Genomic DNA, 9842 nt, shown 5'->3' with positions numbered 1-9842 from the left:
AAAAAAGAGAGAGAATGATGCCGACATTGACAGAAATAAATGTATGGAAAGTAGATAAATGCGGAGATTTTTCATTGTAAAACTTGAAGAGTGGATCGCAAGGGCAACCGTATCAACGCTATCCATGCAATCATTGCCAACCCACATACCAATAATAAACGCACCTCTGCGGTGCGAATGCTTACGCCTTCTAAATGCTAGAAACCCATGCGATATATGGGCTAAGTCTAGCAGGTGCAATACATATAGGGCCATCTATTCCTATTATGCGATGATAAAATGACATCCACAAAAATATGCGACCACATAATATCGACTCCTATTCCTAGGGTGCATGTGATCCAGTGTTGAACAACATAAACTTATCTTTAAGATCCTCATTTCTTGCACTTATGCGTTCCAATCCAACTCTCTTGAGTCTTAGGATTGGGTTTTAAGACTTACTCTCTCAAGTATGCCTAAATGAAGAATGATGCGCTCATAGGTCCAAGCGTAAACTGCATGAACTTGATGTGACGCAAGGTGTTACTATCCTAGTGACAATGCAAACATTGGCTTAATGCGACCACCACTACCTCCCGAACAGTTGGTTGTTGCTGGACTTTACTCATAAGATAAGCCATTTGTTAGCCTAGTAGACAGGAGTTGGCTTGCATGCTTCACAGAACCACTAAGCAAATAAGGTTACTTCACATACTCCCGCAACCCTTACTTCTCATGTAGGTTTGCCTACAATGCTTCATATCCCTAATATCCAGATTACTAAGTATGCAGTACCCAAGCAATCTCAACTAAGTATATAATGAAAGTAGAGATGCTAGCAAAAGAAGAATGGAGATGGAGTCGAAAGGAACAAAAGAATGCATTGAAAACACATTGTATTAAATTTCTAATTGCAAAATGTTCATACAATACAATATGAAGAAAAAAGAAAGGAAAAGAAATGACCGTTTGTGGAAAGCAAAAGATTTCTTCAACGGTATGTGGCGGAGGAGCTGACTCTCTCAGATCTAGCTCCGATTGAAGGCTTACGATCGCTCCCACTTCTGCGAATGGATAAGAAGCGTGAAGAACGTCTCAACGTCTCTCACGCAGTTTATCTGGATCACAAGGATCCGCCATAGGCGAACCTCACGAAAAACTTGGATAAAATGAATTTCAGCTCATCGGTTTCTTATTTATAGAGCTTGGATCAAACCGCGACAACATTAATTGGATTGCTCTGAGTCTGAGCGTTGCGACGCAATTTGTCCCCTTTCTGAACCTCTGCACTAACGGCATGGTAGATGAAATGTCAACATCATCTTGTGGATTTTCTCGAGGTAGATGTGTTGATGCGATCATTCCACTCTACCTTGCGTTGATCCATTTAGAATGTTGTCGCGTAGCGCAATCATTTAATGCTGCATTCGTTAACACCTGATGACCTACAATCGCTAACGAGTGCAACTCTCCATGCGATGGACCATACGGTATTGATTCCGTAACATCCATGCTTGATCGATGCGTTTTGCCTTTGCGATGAGTGTTTCTCTCCAGCGGTCGTCTATGGGTGGTCCGATTTCTGCATTTTTGTTCATTTCCTGCATTATCTAACAAAGTAGAACATTGAACGCATAATTAATGCAAAAATAACGAGTTATGCTGAGATTCGACACGCTGATCACGCAAGCTCATATTTTTTGTGAATTCCTATCAATGATCGACGCATATTCTGCCTAAAACCTTTAATAATTCTAAGTAAGAGGCCTAGAGTGTCCCATGCAATTTCTACATGTCATCGAAGGCAACCTGCTAACCATCGCCTGTCGCCACCAAGGAGGCATCACAAGTTGCTAAACGAGTGTTTCCCATTCAATCAAAGAATAGATGCTAGAAAGGAACTTGTCCTGTTGATCAGACTGAGGAGAAAGAAACGCAGCCAAGGCGGATAAAGGTAAATGTGATTTACTTGTGCTTGAAACTTGTTAGTGGAGAAATGATGATCTAAGCCTGGATAATTGATTCAGAGCGCCACTAACCAGTTTGTTCTTCTTTTTCAGGGGATTAGATCTTGTGGCGATAGCTATGAGGCTGGTGAGATGACGATACGAGTAGGGTACGCACCGGGCAATGTCATGTCACTTGTCGGCAGTGGGAGGACTCCAGTTAGCTTTACATAGATAGGTTTCTATTTTAAATGATGTATAGTATTGTTCCTGAACTAAAAAGGAAACCTATTTCTGTAAAGTGTTTGTTGCAATGTAAATACAATTGTTTCTTTTGATTGTGAAATAAAAGCGTTTATTCATAAAAGATGGTGTTTTGATTTGCATGGCAATCTTAGAATCAAATATTTATATGTGCTAAGGCCGTTAGCCATTTATTCCTTCCATAAAACTAAAATGTTTCAGAACTGTCGTTAAACTCAATCAAAATGTCGACGAATTTCTCCAAAAGAAGAATCCCAAACTTGGCATCTATGATTTCAAGACACATTAATCTCAATAGAATTGAGCAATCTGAAGAATGAACCTTCTAAGTGAGTTTAGAAGAAAATTCTTTGCCAGTGTGTGAATCTTGCTTGAGGGTAAGATGACTAAACACCTTTTACTGAAAAGATTCTAGAGCCAAGGAAGCCTTCTATGATTAGTACATTCTGACCTTTGTGTTCTATGATGTGCCAGCCCGAGGTGTCCTAGAGTATTTATCAGTTTTTAGTTGATGAATTATTAAGGTACAAGTATCTTATCTTTTGCAACAGCAAGTTTGAATCCTTTGAAAAGTTCAAAGAGTTCAAGGCTGAAGTGAAGAATGCATTGGATAGACGGATTAAAAAACTTCGCATCAAATCGAGGTGGAAAAAAAAAATTTTTTTTGGACTCGAACATTCCACGAACTATCGTTGATAGAACATGGAAAATCGTTTCCAAACTCTCAGCGCTCGCGTACACCCTCAAGCAGAATGTTGTAGCACAGAGGAGAAAAATAGGAACCTTGTAGCATGTTTCGCTCAATTGATGAAGTTACGCTTCCCTAACGGACGTCATTTGGGGTTCCGCAGTGACAGAATTGCAGATAATCAAATCCAGTGTGTGCCCTCCAAGAGTGTTGGCAAGAACAACCTCTGGAGTTATGTGAGCGGGCATAAAGCTAGTTTACGTCACTTCCGCATTTGGGGTTGCCTTGCAATGTGCTTGAGGCTAATCCCAAGAAGTTGGAACCACGGTTGAGAATTGTGCCTCTTTGTAGGCTACCTCAAAGGTACACGAGGGGGTTATTTTTATGATCCACGGAAAATAGCGAGTAGTTTGTTGCAGAACCGTACTTCCTAAGAGGAAGATCATAATAAGAGGAAGCACAGTCCACGAAGTAAAGTCTGTGTTGCATGAGCTTTCAGATGGGAAGGGACTGTTTGAACTTCGAACAAAGAGTTGTTGAGAGCCTGCTACATCAAAAAGAGTTGTTGAATGGGAGTTTCATCTAGTAGGTCGGCTTCCACCTCAAGCAGGTGAGGACCTCAACGTAGTGGGAGGGTTGCGACGACCACCCGTTCGCTATCTGGGTTTTCACGAAAAAATCCTGCTATGGTAGCAATATGGCGCGTTTTGAGCGATCCCATGTCTTATAAGAAGGCAATGGAGGATTTACCGGATGAATGGGTCAGGCCATGGATCTCAATAAGATGGAGTTGATGTACTTCAACTCAGTATGGGATCTTATAGATCAGCTTGATGGGATTCGCCCTATAGGTTGTAAGTGGATCTACAAACGCAAACGGGGAGCTGATGGGAAGGTACAGGCTTTCAAGGCTCGACTTGTGGCAAAGGGTTATACTCAGGTAGAAGGAGTCAACTATGAGGAGACTTTCTCGCCTGTTGTCATGTTAAAGTCGATCCGCATCCTCTTGTCCATTGCAGCTTATTATAATTATGAGATCTGGCAAATGGACATCAAGACGACCTTTCTGAATGGAAATCTTGAGGAGACCATTTATATGGTGCATCTCGAGGGATTCATAGCCCAAGTCAAAAGAAAAAGGTTTGCAAACTGAATCGGTCCATTTATGGACTGAAACAGGCATCTCGATCCTTGAACATACGGTTTGATACTGCGATCAGGTCGTATGGCTTTGACCAAAACGTTGATGAATCTTATGTCTACAAGTAGATCATCAACGCTTCATTAGTCTTCTTAGTATTATATGTAGATAATATCCTACTCATTGGGAATGATGTAGGTCTATTGACTACAGTTAAGAACTGGCTCACGTCCCAATTCCAAATGAAAGATTTGGGTGAGGCTTAGTTTGTTCTAGGTATACAAATCTTTTGAGATTGTAAGAAAAAAGTGCTAGCACTGTCTCAGACATCGTACATTGACAAGATATTGCTCAAGTACTCGATATAGGACTTTAAGAAGGGCCTACTGTCGTTCAGGCATAGAGTCACTTTTTCTAAGGAAGTGTATCCTAAGATGCCTCAAGAGGTTGAGAGATGAGAGGTATCAGTCTAACCCAGGGCATTTTAATGTTGTTGACCCGTTTATAAAGGCTCTCACAGCTACAGTGTTTGAGGGTCACCTACGGAGCATGGGTCTATAGGATCGCCCGCGGTTGGACAAGGGCAAATGAGAGATTTTATTGTACTAGGCTTTAATGCCCTAGTTTATTGTTTTGTACTAGTTTTTTGTACACCCCACTTCGCTTTAGGACAAGTGGGAGATTGTTGGCATTAATGTCCTAAAATCTCGTGTCCTGTAGTTTGTAAACAGTATGTATGAGTGAAATCAGCAGCAACTAACTACCCGGGAGGGTAAGTGGTTGGTCGCATTAAGCAATGTAAGCAAGTGTTCACTAGGAATAGGAATAATCTTACGTCAACAAGGTTTATGCGATTACCTTGTCTTATGAGTGCATCATTCATCATTTAGGCATACTTGGGAGAGTAGTCTAAAAACCAAATCTAAGTCTCGGGAGAGCGGATTGGATCGCATAAGCAAAAATGAGGAACTTAAGAATAAGCTTCGTTTGCTACTACACAGGGCATGCACCCTTTAAGTAGGTTATGGTGGTATGCGGTCATATAGAGGCTTAGAAATAGGCTTCTCAACACTATTGCATATTCATCGCATGCGTCTACGTCAAGTGTGTATAGCATGATCACATAGCTTGCGTTGGCTGGGGTTGCCCTTACGGTCAAGCTTAGTGTCGCAGTGAAGACATCCTCACATTTTATCTATTTTTTCATGCATTTTACTACGCATCAACAGTTGTCGTGTCTCTACCTCTCATTCATACTTCCAATGCTTTGTTTGTTAGTTAGGAGTAGGAGTAGTGCTTAGCTTATCACCCTCATCATTCTTTTATTTATTCGCCGCATACACATCACCGCCTACCATTTAGCTATAAGTCCCTGAGTTCGACCTCGGATCACTTGAGAAACTTGCGTTCTCGTTACTTGGCGAGAGCGTAAGAAAACTTGTGACAGGAACGTATGGTCAACCCATATGTGATCAACGCATACATTCCATTCCAATGCATGACCACCAACACATGAGTATAAACACGTAACCTAAGACATGCATCACATATTGCGTTCATTGATGACATGCAGAAATGCATGTCATCCTAGGCCTTTTACTTAGAATTATGAAAGTTGTTAGGCAGAATATGCGGCAATCATGATAGGAATTCATGAGAAAGTGAGCTTGCATCGATTAGCATGTTGAATCTCAACTAACCCGTTATTTTGCGTTACTATACGTTCAATGTTCTATTTTTGTAGCTAATGCAGGAAATGAACACAAACGCGGAAGCCGAACAACCGCATAGATGGCCGCATGCGGAGAAACACTCCATCACAAAGGCAAACGCATTGATCAATACATTGATGTTGCAGTAATCAGCCGTATGTGTCCATCGCATGAGAGTTGCGCTCGTCAAGCGATTGCGATCATCATGTAGAGTTGCGGTATTAAGCGAATGCGGCCATTGAATGATTGTGGCTACGCGACAACGCATTCTGATGGGATTAACGCAAGGTTGGTGGAATGAACGCATCAATGCATCTACCTCGAGAAAAACCAAAAGATGATGTTGACATTTCACCTATCACACCATTAGTGGCAAACGATCAGAAAGGACTAACACCCCGAATATCAGACTTAGAGCAGTCCAATTAATCCTGTTAGCAACCCAAGCTCTATAAATAGAAGCCGATGAGCAGAAATTCAAGTTATCCAGGGATTTTCCCCGCGATCCGGACAAACACGTGAGAAGATGGCTGAGAGTTCTTTACCTCCTTCATCCATTCTGAGTTACGACTGGAGCCTTCGACCGGAGCTAGATATCGAAAGAGTCAGTTCCTCCAATCCATGGCACCACCGACAGCCTTGACGCACATCCGCCGGGAGCAAATCTTTGCTTCCAGCCGTTCATTTCCTTTTCCTTTCTTTCTTATATTGTATTGTATGACAACTTGGAATTAAGGAATTAATACAATTTGTTTTCAATGCATTTCTTTGTTCCTTCAACTCCATCACCATCTTCTTTGCTTAGCATCTTTAGTTTCATTGCAACACTTAGTGGGATTGCTTGGGTATCGCATACTTAGTCATGTGGATTAGGGATATGAAGCATGTAGTAACCCCCGAAGAGGTGTGCGTTGGGTGAGTGTGTGAGTAATCTTATTTGCTTAGTGTGAAGCTACTGCAACGCCTGTCTATAGGCTAACATATTGCTTGTCTATGAGTAAAGTCAGCAACAATCAACTGCTCAGGAGGGTAAGTGGTTGAACGCATTAAGCAATGCATGCATTGTTCACTAGAGATAGGAATAATCTTGTGTCAACCAAGTTGATAACTTGTAGAAATACAAGTTATTTTTGCTCTTAAGTTGGAACAACTAAGGTTTTTAATGATAAATTCTCCTCATTTTTAGAAGAAATGCATGGAATTACTCAAACATTAGCAAACTCATGCAAAAGAATGTTTATTACTAAAATACTGCAGCACTAAGGCATTATATTACAGGATTTCAACAAGAAGCTAATGCATGATTAAGAAGTGCCACAGGTAAAGTTCTAACGCATGGGCCATGTGTCGGAGGGATTCAACGCAGAGAAGATTCATTGATTTAGACTGTTTGTATCAAATCACCACTTGCAAGTATAGGCACCTGCAGTAGGCGACGTCTGAAAAGCTTATGAGTGTCAGGCAGCTGACCAGGGCATGGACTTTAATGCTGCCCACACCAAGCTGGAGATGACCACTGCCTATAAATAGATGAAATCCCTCCAGAGTTCGAGTACAAAAAGGAAATTTAAAGATTCTCACTTTCTGTATTAGCATAGTCATAGTTGTAGATCTTTAGAAGCTGTGTTGTGGTGCCAAGAAGATCAGAAGGGAAGAGAACCACCATCATCGCCAGTCAAGGAGCGGAGGAAACTGAGCTTGAGAAAGACACTTCGTCCAATTCTTATACAAGTGATTGTACACAACTAGAATTGAGCCAAAGAGATACAAGAGATTGTACTCTACGGTTTGACTCAGTTCCTTTCATCTCATTTATTGCTTTCAATTCATCTTATTAAATATTGCTTTTGTAAAGACAATCTGCTTCTTTATAAATTCATATATTTGATCCATCACACTTTGCCATTGTTTGTTTCTTGTCTATGTTGAATGCATCTATACTTTATGCAAAACTTCATTTCAAACGCTTAAGTCAACTTAATCAATTGGTAAAAGCATCCTTAGCTTAGATTATTCGAAAGAGTAAATAAGCCATCATCAAGTAGAACGCCTAGTACATCTAGAGATAGACTGACTGGTGTTTATTGCATCCTATGTTCGACGCATGCATCCTAGAGATAGGTTTTGTAAGTTATTCGCATTGAGAAGTGCTGAATAAGAGTCTAACGCATAAACAAAGATAAGCAAGCCACCTCATCCACATCACATTCTGGTTCGTGTACATTCATCTTAGATCGACACATACCACTTACATTAAAATCCATTTTTGCATGATCCATCACTCACTACTCAACTCTTTTGTATCTTCTTGCACAAGCACAACACCTTGGTGTAAATAACACATCTTTTCATATATTTAGGAAAACCCTACAATAGCTACAATGCAAGGTCTGCGATAGCTTAACCTGAATTCCTAAGTTTGACCTTGGATTTACCAGGAACCTAACTTAGATTTATACTTGGGTCTGATTTATGAAAACTTGAACGTCAATAGTGGAGTGTCGTGCATTCTGTTGCATATCTATAATGCGCCAATGCGTTACAAATACATAAATGCATCATTCATACTTAGAACTTATTCTTCCAATGTATTTTATACAATACCCTCCTAGCTCTAATCACGATAGCAATGAACACAAGTTCATGCGGTTACCTTGTCCTATGAGTGCCATTCATCATTTAGGCATACTCGGGAGAGTAGTCTAAAACCCAAATCTAAGACTCGAGAGAGTGGATTGGAACGCATAGGCAAGAATGGGGATCTTAGAGATAAGCTCTGTTTGCTCCACATGGAGTATGCATCCTACAGATTGGATTTGCATGCGTCCAAGAAGTAGGATAAGGGGTTATGCGGTAGCCACGCTCATGCGATGAGAGCTAGTGAGCTGGTTAGGGAGGTCTAGAAAAAGAGTTGAGACCGTTTGATAAGAGTTAAGACTTGTGAAAGGTACTAGCTCGAAGTTGGATGTCCGCATGACACACGTGGCGGGCAAGCCAAAACGAAGGCCAAGTCGCCTGTATAGCGCATAAGCGCAACTCCTCTGTCCGACGCAAGCCAAAACAACAAGACAAGAGTTGAATTGAATATTGGAACACAAACGAAGTTGGATGCCCTCATGACACACGTGGGGTAAGCCAAATGAAGGGCGTAACCAGGTTTCAACGCCGCGCATTTGAATAAGTCATCGCAAAGTTTGAAGTATTTTTTTACGAACGCATTTCTCAAAAGCTAAAAGCAAATTGTAGTGAGTGAATAAAGTTTTTTAGCAAAGGCTCTGCCGGATCTAAACTTAGAAAGAATCTTTTTGAAAGAAGCAGCCAAAGTGGAGGAGAGCATTGCAATGATGGTCAAAGGTGTGTGTAAAATTATATTCTTGAGAAGCTGGTCATCGCAAAGAAAGCATGAAGGTGTAGTTAGAATTTCTTGAGTATATAACGCATGCTTGAGGACAAGCTTGATTTTTTAGTTTGAGGGTTGTGTATGACATGTAGAAAATGTATCATTCTTAGGCTTTTAATTAGAATATGAAGGTTATTAGGCAGAATATGCGACATCTATTAGTGTAAATTCACGAGAAATTGAGATTGCGTCGTCAGCATGTGAATCTCAGGCAACCATTTATTTTGCGTTTAACTATGTTCGATGTTCTATTTTTGTAGCTAATACAGGAAATTGAATGCAAACATGAAAAACCGGACCACCGCATAGACGATCGATGCGGAGAAACACTCAATCGCAAAGGAAATGCATCGATTAATGCATGGATGTTGCAGTAATCAGCCTAATGCGTCCATCACATGGGGAGTTGCGCTCGTCAAGCGATTGTGGTCATCATGTAGAGTTGTGGTATTAACGAATGCGGCATTATTGATTGCAGCTACGCTACAACGCATACTAATGGGATTAACGTAAGTAGGTGGAATGAACGCATCAACGCATCTATCCGAGAAAATCCAAGCTGATGCTGACATTTCACCCTACCACGCCGTTAGTGGCACGAGGTTCAAAAAGGACTAACGCGCGACGTCAGAGATTCTAGAGAGTCCTATAATGCCTGGTTGCAACAAGCTCTTATAAATAGATTTAGCCGTATGAGTAAAATGGTCAG

This window comes from Benincasa hispida, chromosome 11 (assembly GCF_009727055.1).
Source record: "Benincasa hispida cultivar B227 chromosome 11, ASM972705v1, whole genome shotgun sequence".
Lineage (NCBI taxonomy): Eukaryota > Viridiplantae > Streptophyta > Magnoliopsida > Cucurbitales > Cucurbitaceae > Benincasa > Benincasa hispida.
Note: the sequence above shows the minus strand (reverse complement) of the source record.